Below are 11,422 nucleotides of genomic sequence, written 5' to 3' on the forward strand. Positions count from 1 at the left end.
GGGCAGGTCCCCGCGGAGCCTGAGCCCGCGTGTGGGCCGCCCCCGTCCCGCAGGCCCCCGTCCTGTGACGGGCTGCGGGCGGCCGGGGCGGAAGCGAGCCCCGCGGAGCCCGCCACGCGGAAGGGTCCCCGGGTGCCCCTCAGGCAGCCCCTCGGGCCTCCGCTGCAAAGGAAAAAAAAAAGGGTCTCCACGCTGAGTCCCAGCTCGTTTCTATGGTTACCTGCTCAGCACCGATTCAAACTGCGGTTCTTTATTGACAGCGCCGTGGAGGACACGAACACTCCTGCCCGAAGGGAACAATAAAGCTTTCACCATTCAACAGCGCCGGAGACGCCCGAAGGCGGCCATCTTGAGGCCGGCACCGAAGACCGTAGAAGCCGAGAGGGGCGGCCCGGAAGTCCGCGCACCGCGGTCACGTGGTTGGGGGTGGTCTCGCGAGAGGGCAGGGCCTGCGTCACTCTCTCACTCTCCACCCATAGTAAGACTGGGAGGGGGGATTAGGTGGCTGGCCTGTTCTCGACCTCTGACCTCGGCCCCGCCCTGGCGCGGGGGGGGGGGGGGGAGGGACAGTTCTACTGAGTTCCACTACCCCCGGGGGGCAGCTCTTAAGGTGAGTAGCTTGTTCCGAAGGCTGACGTCCGGGTAGGCCCCGAGATAACACGTTCACTTGTGAGTTGCGCTGAGACTTGAGCCGCAAGTCCAGGCGCACGCTAATTGGTGGAGAAGCTCACGCCGCTGGTCGTGATAGGCTAAGAGGCCGAATGTCAATCAATCCTGGCGCCCTGATGTCGCCCCTCCCTCCGGTGTTGGGATTTGGGCCCGGGCGGAGGGGCGGGGTGCGAGGGGACGGCCGCGGGTTCTCCTCTGCGTGCTTCCGACCTCGGGGGTTCTCATCGCCCAGTGCGCTCTGCCCTGAGACGAGGCGATTCAAGCAGATCAGGACTGCACCAGGTTCATCACGTCGGCTTCCACGCGTCCACCGCGATGCCCGCCGGTCACCGCACTCGGATCCGACTGACTGTGGCCGGCTTGAGTCGTTTTTATAGTAGTCGCTGGGGCTACACCTGTGCCTGTTGTGCCTCCTGGTCCCCACTTCCACCAGCCCCACCGAGGAGTGCCACATTTAGCTTGGCACATAGTAAGTGTTCATGGAGAGAGAGAGGGAGGGGAGTGCGGTCTTGGAGCTTGAAGGCAGGGCCCAGACGCTGCCTCCCATCTACAGCCCCACTTCTGGATTTTTGGTGGTTAAGTGGAAGTGAGAGACTTTCCTGCCAGAGCCAGCTTTGACCCGTGACCTCAGATCTCTGCCTCCTAGGATGGCAGGCCCGAGCCACTGGTGTCTACCAGACATCATGGATTTTTAAGAATTATTACTGCCGGATGCCGGTGGCTCGTGCTTGTAATCCTAGCTACTCAGGAGGCTAAATTCTGAGGATCCCGGTTCAAAGCCAGCCCGGACAATTAACCACCAGAAATCCGGAAGTGGGAAGCTGTGGCTCAAAGTGGTATAATGCACTAGCTTTGGGCAAAATAGCTCAGGGACAGCGCCCAGGCCCTGAATTCAAGACCCACGACCAAAACAAAACAAAAAAAATGTTATTACCAATATGTTGTATGGCACGGTAGATGGATTCATTGAGGCTCAATAGTCTCAAGGAATTGACCTAAGGGTTAAGGCCCCTCCCTCTAATTTAAATGGGCTCTGCATTTTATACAGATTAAAAGGCTAGAGCACAAGGAAAGCACCATGTTCACAGAATTTCTGTGACATAACAGATTTTTTTTTCTTTTTATCCTTGTTCTTTTTGGTGCTAAGGATCAAACCTAGAGCCATTCAAATGCTAGGCAAAGGGATCTACCTTTAAGCTACATCAAGAATAGAACTTTTTAAAGTTTTTCTTTACTATTTTAAAAAGAACATGTGTTTATTGTAGAACATTTTAAAAAATGTGTGGAAAGCTGGGCATGGTAGCACATACATGTAATCCCAGGCTAAGCTAGGTTTGGGAAGCTGAGACAAAAGGATTGTGAGTTCAAAGTCCACTTACAAAGTAAGTCTGAGAAAGAGAGAGAACATGAATATGGGGAGGAATCTTCTGCCCAGCACATCCACATAGGTTCAATGGATCAATACCTGCAGTTTCCTCATGCTCTTATTTGAGGGTTTGCATTACAGGTTGTACATCCCTAATCCAGAAATCCAAAATTTGAAATGCTTCAAAATCAAAAACTTGTTTGCATTACAGGTTGTACATCCCTAATCCAGAAATCCAAAATTTGAAATGCTTCAAAATCAAAGACTTTTGAGCACCAATACAGTACTACCAGTTGAAAATTCCATCCCAGATTTCATGTAACAGATGGTTAAAACACAGTTTCACTAAAAAATACATATATATCTATAATTACTTTCAGTCTATGCATATAATGTATATATTAAGCATTTGTGAATTTAGTGTTAAGACTTGGATTCCATGCCACCAAATTTTGCATTATGTATAAGAAAATATATGTAACAAAATTTGGAATCCAAAGTACTTCTGGACCCCAAGCATTTCAGATAAGCAACACTCAAAATGTACATTAGACATTGGATGGGACTGAGCTGTAGTAGGGTTGCAGGTAGGGAGAGGAGGTCAGTGATGGTATGCAAGCTCCAGCAAAAAGTGTTTTCCCACAAGTTAAGAGGGAAATGCTTGGCCAGGGACAGTAACACATGCCTGCAGATCCAGCTACTTGAAAGGTTGAGTGAAGAGGATTGCTTGACATCACAGGTTTGAGGCTGTGGGTAAAATAAACTCCAAAATGCATATGTACACAGACATAAACACATGCATGCAGCATAGAGTCATAGAACAATAGCCCTGGTTTTAGACTGGCCACAACTGGAAGAATGAGAGACCAGTAGCTAGACAGTCTAATGGCCTCACTTCCTCCAAGAGTGTCAACAGACTTAGAAGAACAGCAGGCATTTCCCAATTGCTAGCATCTTTCCCTTGAGAAGGACGTTATTTGAGAGCTTTGCAACTTGTGTTTCTGTCTTAAGAGAGAATGTTCTCAGGCTACTGCCCCATGTAAAATGCCTGAGGTGAGTCCACTTAAACTCCCTGCTGTAGGCTGGCCTTATAACTCAGTGGCAGAGCCCACGCTTCACATGTAAGAAGCCCTAGGTTCTGTCCTTAGCAGCAAAACAAGAAAAAACACCAACTTCTACCATACCACTCTACTACACACTTCTATACACAGAGGTGAGTAGCACATGTTCCCAGCCGAGATAGGAAGTGGTGCAACACCATTTTTGCCACTAATAAGAGCAATCATCCTCATCTCATGCTAGCTCTCAGTCAGGTACTGTGAGGTACTATGCCAAGCTCTGTATCAGAATATCTCACTTCATTCTCCTAACTACTCAACAAAGTGAGTAGCAATTCTGTCCCAGCCTCAGAGAAGAGAAAGAATTTACTTGGGGAAACACAGTGGAGTTTGGAGGTCTGACTGTTTAAAATGTATTTGTTAGCAACTCATGGATTCCAAAAACATCTGAAAAAGAGACTGAACCTGAATCATTATAAATTCTATCATTTAGTAACAAGCAGCTTTTCTTTTCTTTTCTCTATTTCCTTTTGTCCAGGTCCATGGGCTTGAACTCAGAACCTCATGCTCTCATTTGAATTTTCTGCTCAAGGTTGATGCTCTATCCCTTGAGCCACACCTCCACTTCTGGCTTTGGGTTGGTTAACTAGACATAAGAGTCTCAAATTTGTCTGCCTGGGCTGGCTTCAAAACACAATCTTCAGATCTCAGCCTCCTGAGGAGCTAGCTAGGTGTGAGCCACCAGTGCCTGGCACAAGCTGTTCTGAGTGGAGCATTTCTCCATCTCTGTTCATATTTGTATAAGGAGGTGGGTAGAGAGATGACAATGACCGTAATGATGGCTTCTACTCAGTAAGCACTGTGTTATGGACACCATTCTAAGCCCTTTCCACATTTTCTTACTCCAAGAAAGATGGACAGACATAATGTTAAGATGCGCTCATTTAACATCTTCAGGGTACACAACAGCAGCCAACCACCTGCTGATGGTGTCCCCCCCCCCCCGCAAAAAAAAAAATCTTCTTCAGTTTTGTGATGTTCTCTCCACCTTCCAACCAAATCCCAAGCACAGAGTCCTCAGGCTGCAGAAGCCGAGTCTTTAAATAGAACCTCTGCACAGCTGCTGCCCGGTCAAATGTCTCTGCTGTTCCCCAAGGCAGGAGTGTTATTTGTGGAAGCAAAGTTTGCTGCAGGCTCGACATATGCTTTTTAATTTGTTAGAGTAGGTGTCTGGGCCTTGGCATTCTCCTTCCTGGCATTCGAAGTGTTAGAATTTCACTATCCTTTTCTTCAGATCTGGTCTAGTGGATAGCAGAGTCTCAGACGAGGATGCTGTGGGAATTTACTGGATGCCTCAGAAAGGTCAGCTGCCCGCTCATGCATCCAGGAAGACAAAAGACAAAGAGGTCTGAGAAGGCCTTGTTCCCACCACTCTGCCCAGCCAGCGGGGGCTTGGAGCACTACTTTGGCCTTGCACCTGCTGAGACTTGGGGAATGAATCATTTGCCTCAGTTGCCCCCCAGACCAAAGGCACACTTACAGTCAGAATGCTGAGATCAATGCCTCTTCTGAGATGGCTTCCAGGTCCTATTTCTTTAGCAAAACCTGATTTGCCTTTTGGGCTTTTTAGCTGATTAAAAAAAAAAAAATTGTATGCTGATACCGGCTAGAACTCAGGGCCTGGCACTGTCCCTGAGATTTTGGTTTTTTCCCCTCAAATCTTGCATGCTATCACTTGAGCTGCAGCTTCACTTTAGACTTTTTTGCTGGTTAATTAGAGGTAATAGACTTTCCTGCCTGGGTTGGCTTTGAACCTTGATCCTCAGATTAAGTAACTGGGATTACAGGCTTGAGCCACCGGTGTCTGGCTTCTTATCTGACATTAATCTGTTAGATTAAGAATATGAAAAAGGGTTTTATTTTGCTTTCACTTATTCACTCCATAAACTCTATATAATCTTTGTTTCCTCAGATCTGACTCTTTAATCTATCTATATTTTTTTCTTTAAAGAATTCAAGTTAGGGTCCCTGGTGACTAACTCCTCCACTTCACTTTGATTGAAAAGGTCTTAATTCCTTCCCCTTTTGAAGGTAATTTTGCAGAGCAGAGAATTCTAGGTTGGTGAGTTTTTCCCCTCAATACTAAAAATTTCTCTTCACTCTCTTCCTGATGGCATGTTTTTGGGAGAACTTAAATGGGGAAGTTGGATGTAGTTTTTATCTTTGCTCCCCTATGAATATGATCCTTTTTTCCCTCTGGTGTCTTTCAAAATTTCTTCTTTATGTTTGACTTTTATGAAGTTTGGAAATAATATGCCTGTGCAGAAGAACTTGTTTTATTCGGTGGGTGTGGGAGTATCATTTATACTTCTTGGTGTTCAATGAGCTTTTATAATCTGAGGTTGGGTTTCTGCTATTAACTTCAGAAAATTCTGTCATTTTACATGAAATGTCTCTTCTTTTCCTTCCAGGCATTTACACCTGTTGTAGTTGCCCACCTTAGGATAGTCTGTTCTGGTTTCACAGTTGGTTTTCTCATTGCTTTCCTGTTTTCAGTTTTGGAGGCTTTCTTTGACATATCCTTAAAATGAGAGGCTCTCTCTCCCACTTATTCATTACAAAAGGTATTCTTCATTTCTTCTACAGTGTTTTTGATCTTTTGTGTTTCTTGTTGATTTTTCTTAGGATTTCTTTCTTTTTTGTTTGAACTCTCCTACTTTATCCACTAGAGCCCTCAGCATGTTAATCCTCATATTTGTTTTAAATCCCTGGTCTATGATTCTAGTATCTCCCCCTATGAGTCTGCCTCAGACTCAGCATCTGCATGCTCTGACTCTTCACACTATATGTTTTTAGTGTGTCTTGTCGTTTTTCATATACATATATATATATATATATAAATGTTTTTTATTGTAAAAATACTGTACATGGGGGTTACAGTTACATGAGTAAGATGAGTACATTTCCTATCGTGCATTGTTACCTCCTCCTTTGTTTTTTCCCCTACCATCCCTTCCCCAGCCATCTCCCCAATTCCTCCCTCCCCCCACCCCATTTTTTCTTGAAAGCCAGACATAATGTCACTGACAAGCAGGATGAATTCTAAATAGTTCCTTGGGGATTTGGTGGTAGAGTGTGGATAGGTGGGAAGTGTTCTGTGGGACCATGTGTACGTCTCTACTTTTTGGGGAGCCTGAGCCCCAGCACTGTGAACTTCAAAGTTTACTAGTGCTTCCTAGTATTTTTCTCTCTTGGTAGATACTTTGCTTATAAGCCTCTAGGTAGGTTGACTAAGAAAAAGAGATAGGAGACTCTAATTGCCAAACTTAGAAATAAAAATAAGGATGCTGCTACATTACTAGTATTTACATTATTTCAGAATCTAGAGAAATAAAAAGGATTTTGTGTGGGGGGGGGGTTGAGTCCAGTGTCTCATATATGCTCATAAATGCATCCTTTAACTACTGAGCTATACTCCAGACTCAATAAAAATGTTTTAATGAACTATTTCAACTATTATCCATCAACAAATTGGATAACCTAATTGAAATGAGCAAATTCCTAGAAAAACAAAAATCTATCAAGACTAAAACCTAAAACACAAAAAAAGAAAAATATGAATAGATTACCATGGTTAGTAAGGAGATGGAATCAGTAACCAGCAACTTCGAACAAAGAAATCCTCTGTACCTAAGAGTTTCACAAGAAAATTCCACCAAGCAGTTAAAAAGATGAACAAATAACAATTCTCAAAATTTTCTCAAAAATTAAAGGAGAATGAGCACTTAGTCAATGAAGCTACTCCCCTGATCTTGTAGTGCCAAACAAAGGCACTACAAGAAAACTATAGACCAAACCTGGCACAGGTGGCTCATAGCTGTTAATCCTAGCTACTCAGGAGGCTAAGATCTGAGGATCATGGTTCCAAGACTGGCCAGGCAGCAACATCCGTGAGACTCCTATCTTAACCACTAGAAAACTAAAAGTGGTGCTGTGGCTTGAAGTGGTAGAGCACTAGTTAGCCTTGAGCACAAAAGCTCAGGGACAGTGACCAGGCCCTGAATTCAAGCCCCCAAACAGACAAAAAAAGACCCCCAAAACTATAGACTAATGTCCTTTATGAGTATTGATGCACAAAGCACTAATAAACAAAATTTAGTAGCAAAGGAAAAGGGTGATATGCAATGATTAAGTTGATTCCCCCCACCCCAGAATGCAAGGATGGTTCACCATACAAACATTGATGAGTATAATATACCATGTTAAAAGAAGGAAGAAGGGAAGTGAATCTATATCTAAATGGATGCAAAATAGGCACTTAATGAAATTCAACACCCTTTCTAGAAAAAAACACTCAAACTAGAAACAGATGGAAATTAGTGCAACATAATAAAAGACTTGTATTTTAAAAACCTACTGTAACGCTCATACTAAATGTAAAAGACTGAATGATTGTACTCTAAAATCAGGAACAAGATAACGATGACTACTTTTGTCACTTCTATTCAACATAGTATAGAGGTTCTATCCAGAGCAATGAGGAAGGAAGGAAAAATAAAAGGCATCCAATTTGGAAAAGAGGAAATAAAATGATCAGTTTCTAGGTGATCTGACCCTGTGTGTAAAAATCTTAAACACACACACACACATACACACACACACACAACCCTATTAGAAATAATGAATTAGAAAAGAAGCATGACATAAAATCCACATGCAACGGGCTGGGAAGTTAGCTCAGTGGTAGAGCGCTTGCCTTGCATGCGTGAGGCCCTGGGTTCGATTCCTCAGCATCACATAAGCAAAAAGAAAAAAGCTGGAAGTGGCACTGTGGCTTAAGTGATAGAGTGCTAGCCTTGAGCTGAAAAGCTGAGGGACAGCGCCCAGGCCTAGATTTCAGGCCCCATGACCGGACCCCCCCCCCAAAAAAAAAAAAAAACCACATGCAAAACCCAGTGGCTTTCTATAGACCAATAGTGAATAATCTGAAAGTGAAATGATGGAGTCAAACAAAATGAGTGTGGTCAGAGTTGGCTGGAGTATACAGTTTGCAACTTTTATGTTAGGAGAACAGAATATATATTTGTATTTTCCTATAAACTTTGGAAGGTCAGGTATGGTGGCACACACTTGTGGTCCCAGCTACTTAGAAGATAAGGTAGGAAGGTAGAAATTCAGTACCAGCCTGGGCAAAATTAGCATGAGACCTTATTTGAAAAACAACATGTAAGGATAACAAAAAGGAAGGGAAGGGAAATGCAGCCCTGTGTGCTGCTGGAACAGGGGTTGAAAATTAGTGCAGCCAATACGAAGAACAATTTGTTTATATACCTAGTGACTCAGACAAAGTATGTATCATTTGATACTATAAAACTCAGCTTGAAGTCGGGCTCTGGTGCCTAACGCCTAGAATCCTAGCTACTCAGGAGGCTGAGATCTGAGGATTGCCAGCTCGAGCAGGAAAGTCCGTGAGTCTCTTATCTCCAATAAACCACTCAGAAAACTGGAAGTGGAGCTGTGGCTCAAGTGGTAGAGTGCTAGCCTTGAGCTGAAGAGCTGAGGGACAGCACCCAGGCTCAGAGTTCAAGCCCCACGACTGACCAAAAGAAAAAAGCTCAGCTTGCTTGTGTATAAACCTCAGAGAATTTCTTATTCATGTACCAAAAGAGATGTCCAAGATACTTGTTGCAGCTTTGTTTATCATAACAATTAAAAATACCCTAAATGTTCATTAAAATTGTTAAATAAAATATAATATGGCTAATTGATGGAATAAATGTAACAGTCAAAAAGGGCTAGCTGCAATCAACATCAATAGATCTCAAAGTGACAGAATGAGCCATGAAGCAAATATCAATATATCATTAATATGGACAAATGATAGTGACAACAATAGATTTCTACAAATGTAATATATAATGTAAATAATACAAATAAGTATAAATAGAATATTTAGAAATTGGGGCTGGGGGGCTGGGAAGGTGGCTCAGTGGTAGAGCGCTTGCCTTGCATGCCTGAGGCCCTGGGTTTGATTCCTCAGCACCACATAAGAAAAAAGCCGGGAGTGGCGCTGTGGCTCAAGTGGTAGAGCACTAGCCTTGAGCTGAAGAGCTGAGGGACAGCGCCCAGGTCCAGAGGAAAAAAAAAAAAAAGAAATTGGGGCTGGAAGGTGGCTCAGTGGTAGAGCGTTTGCCTTGCATGCCTGAGGCCCTGAGTTCGATTCCTCAGCACCACATAAGCAAAAAGAAAAAAGCCGGAATTGGCACTGTGGCTCAAGTGGTAGAGCGCTAGCCTTGAGCTGAAGAGCTGAGGGACAGCGCCCAGGCCCAGAGTTCAGGCCCACAACTGGACCAAAAAAAAAAAAAAAAAAAAAAAAGAATATTTAGAAATCTGAGAACCATGCCTATGGGGCAAGAGAAAAAGGACTAAAAATAAAATTTTAAACCTTAAAAATAATAAACCAAATAATAGATCTGGAACGAGATCAAAGCCCCTTAAAGGTAGATCTGGGTTTGACTCATTCTTCAACTCAAACTCCAAGCATTGCAAATAATTCCTAGCTTAATAAGTCCTAATTCATACCTACTTCTCTCCCTTCTCCCTTTCTTCCCCCCTCCCTCTTCTCTTCCTTCTCCCACTTTCCCTTCCTCTCTCTTTCTCCCCCATTTTTCTCTCCTCCTTTTCTCTCCTTCCCTCTCTCTCTCCCTCCCTTTTTCTCTCCATCTCTCCTTCCCTCCCTCTTTCTCTTCCTCCTTCCCTCTCTTTTTCTCCCTCTCCCCCTCCCTCCTGTCTGTCCCTCTCTCTCTTCCTTTTTTTTTTTTTTTTTTTTTTGGTTCTGGTACTGGTATAGGTCTTCATACTCTTGCTTAGCTTTCTTGGTCACAACTAGTGCTCTACCACTTGCTCTATCACCTGTAGCTCAGCGTTTTGCTGGTTAACTGGAAACAAAGTCTCTCAGGCTCAATTCTTCAGCTTTGATCTTCTGAGTACTGGGCCAGTAGAGTGAGCCACCACACAGGACTGACTTGGTTAATACTTCTTTATTTTTCTTTTGTTGTTGGTGGTGGTGCTGGGGTTTGAACTCAGGGCTTTGTGCTTGCTAGATATGCTCTCTGTCATGTGAACCCTTTTTGCTTTAGTTACTTTTGAGAGCTGGTCCTGGAGCTTGAACTCAGGGCTTCACTTGGCTTTTTTGCTCAAGGCTGGTACTCTACCACTTGAACCACATTTCTACTTCCTAGTTATTTTTGAGTAGATTCTTGCTTTCTACCTGGACTGTCCTAGACTTTGATCCTCCTAGTATTGCTTCCTGTGTTGCTGGGATGATGGGTGCACACCACAGTTCCCAGCTTTTTATTGCTAGAGATGGGATCTTACAAATGCTGGCCTCAAATGAGGCCTAGAGTTGCCCTCAAACTGCGATCCTCCTAAATAGCTGGGATTACAGGCATGAGCCACTGCATCCCGTGTGGCTAATACTTCTTGATCGAATGGTGACTGTTCTCCAAACAGAATGTCGCTGAGTTGGCTGAACGTCAACATGGGATTTGTGGCACGCAGTGATTTATGTGGATATTTTTCTCTTTGGGGCTTGCATCGTTTCCTTCCAACTGTTTAATCTCATCAAGCAGCGCACTCACGATCTCAAGTTATTTCTTGCGTGGCCATTATTATTGCTGGGGTTTTTTCTTTGTTTTTCATTTGGAATTGTATTTCTAAAGCATCTCTTTCCCCAACAGATTTTGAGCCATCTGTGATAAAGGAGGCACTTAAGATTTCAAAACAGCAAAACCAGATTAAGTAGAGGCTGGCCTTTCATGTGGAGTGTGTTTCTGTTCCGCTTTCAGGCACTGTGCTACAAAGCGTCTTTGTTTTGTTTCAGTCGATTGAGAACAGGGCCTGGGTAGATGAAATGCATCTGATCTCCCTTCAAGTGTGGGAATCTCCTGTCACGTGGCTCCCTTCATGTCTCTGCTCCAATGTCATCTTTCTCTCTCCCTTCCCTTTCCTTCTCTTCTCTTCTTGTGCCAGTACTGGGACTTGAACTCAGGGCCTGGGCATTCCCAAGCTAAGGGCATTCCCTTAGCTTTTTTGCTCCAGGCTGGCATTCTCCCATTGAACCAGTTTTCTATTGGTTAGCTGGAGATCAAAAGCCTCATGGACTTTCCTGCCTGGGCTGGCTTTGAACTGCAATCCTCGTTTCTCAGTCTCCTGAATAGTCAGGATTACAGGTGTGAGCGACCAGGGCCTGGCTCAATGTCATCTTCTCTTAGGGGATGTGCTGAGATCCCAGGGCTGGCACGTGCTCAGCCTGTGCTCTACCACGGAC

The 11,422-nt window shown here is 44.1% G+C and overlaps 1 protein-coding gene across 3 annotated transcripts in view; it reads right to left on the reverse strand.

The window, feature by feature from the left end:
• The window catches only part of Zbtb40 (zinc finger and BTB domain containing 40), an 89,976-nt gene extending 89,615 nt beyond the window's left edge, over nt 1–361 (reverse strand). For all 3 annotated transcript variants that reach the window (XM_070037681.1, XM_070037682.1, XM_070037680.1), the window contains exon 1: nt 221–361. The gene's annotated coding sequence lies outside the window, so the exon portion shown is untranslated. The remainder of the gene's footprint in view (nt 1–220) is intronic.
• Between the last annotated feature and the right edge of the window lie 11,061 nt (nt 362–11,422).

The sequence above is a fragment of the Dipodomys merriami genome, unplaced genomic scaffold, assembly GCF_024711535.1.
Source record: "Dipodomys merriami isolate MVZ:Mamm:240054 unplaced genomic scaffold, mDipMer1.0.p SCAF_28, whole genome shotgun sequence".
In the NCBI taxonomy this organism is placed as follows: Eukaryota; Metazoa; Chordata; class Mammalia; order Rodentia; family Heteromyidae; genus Dipodomys; species Dipodomys merriami.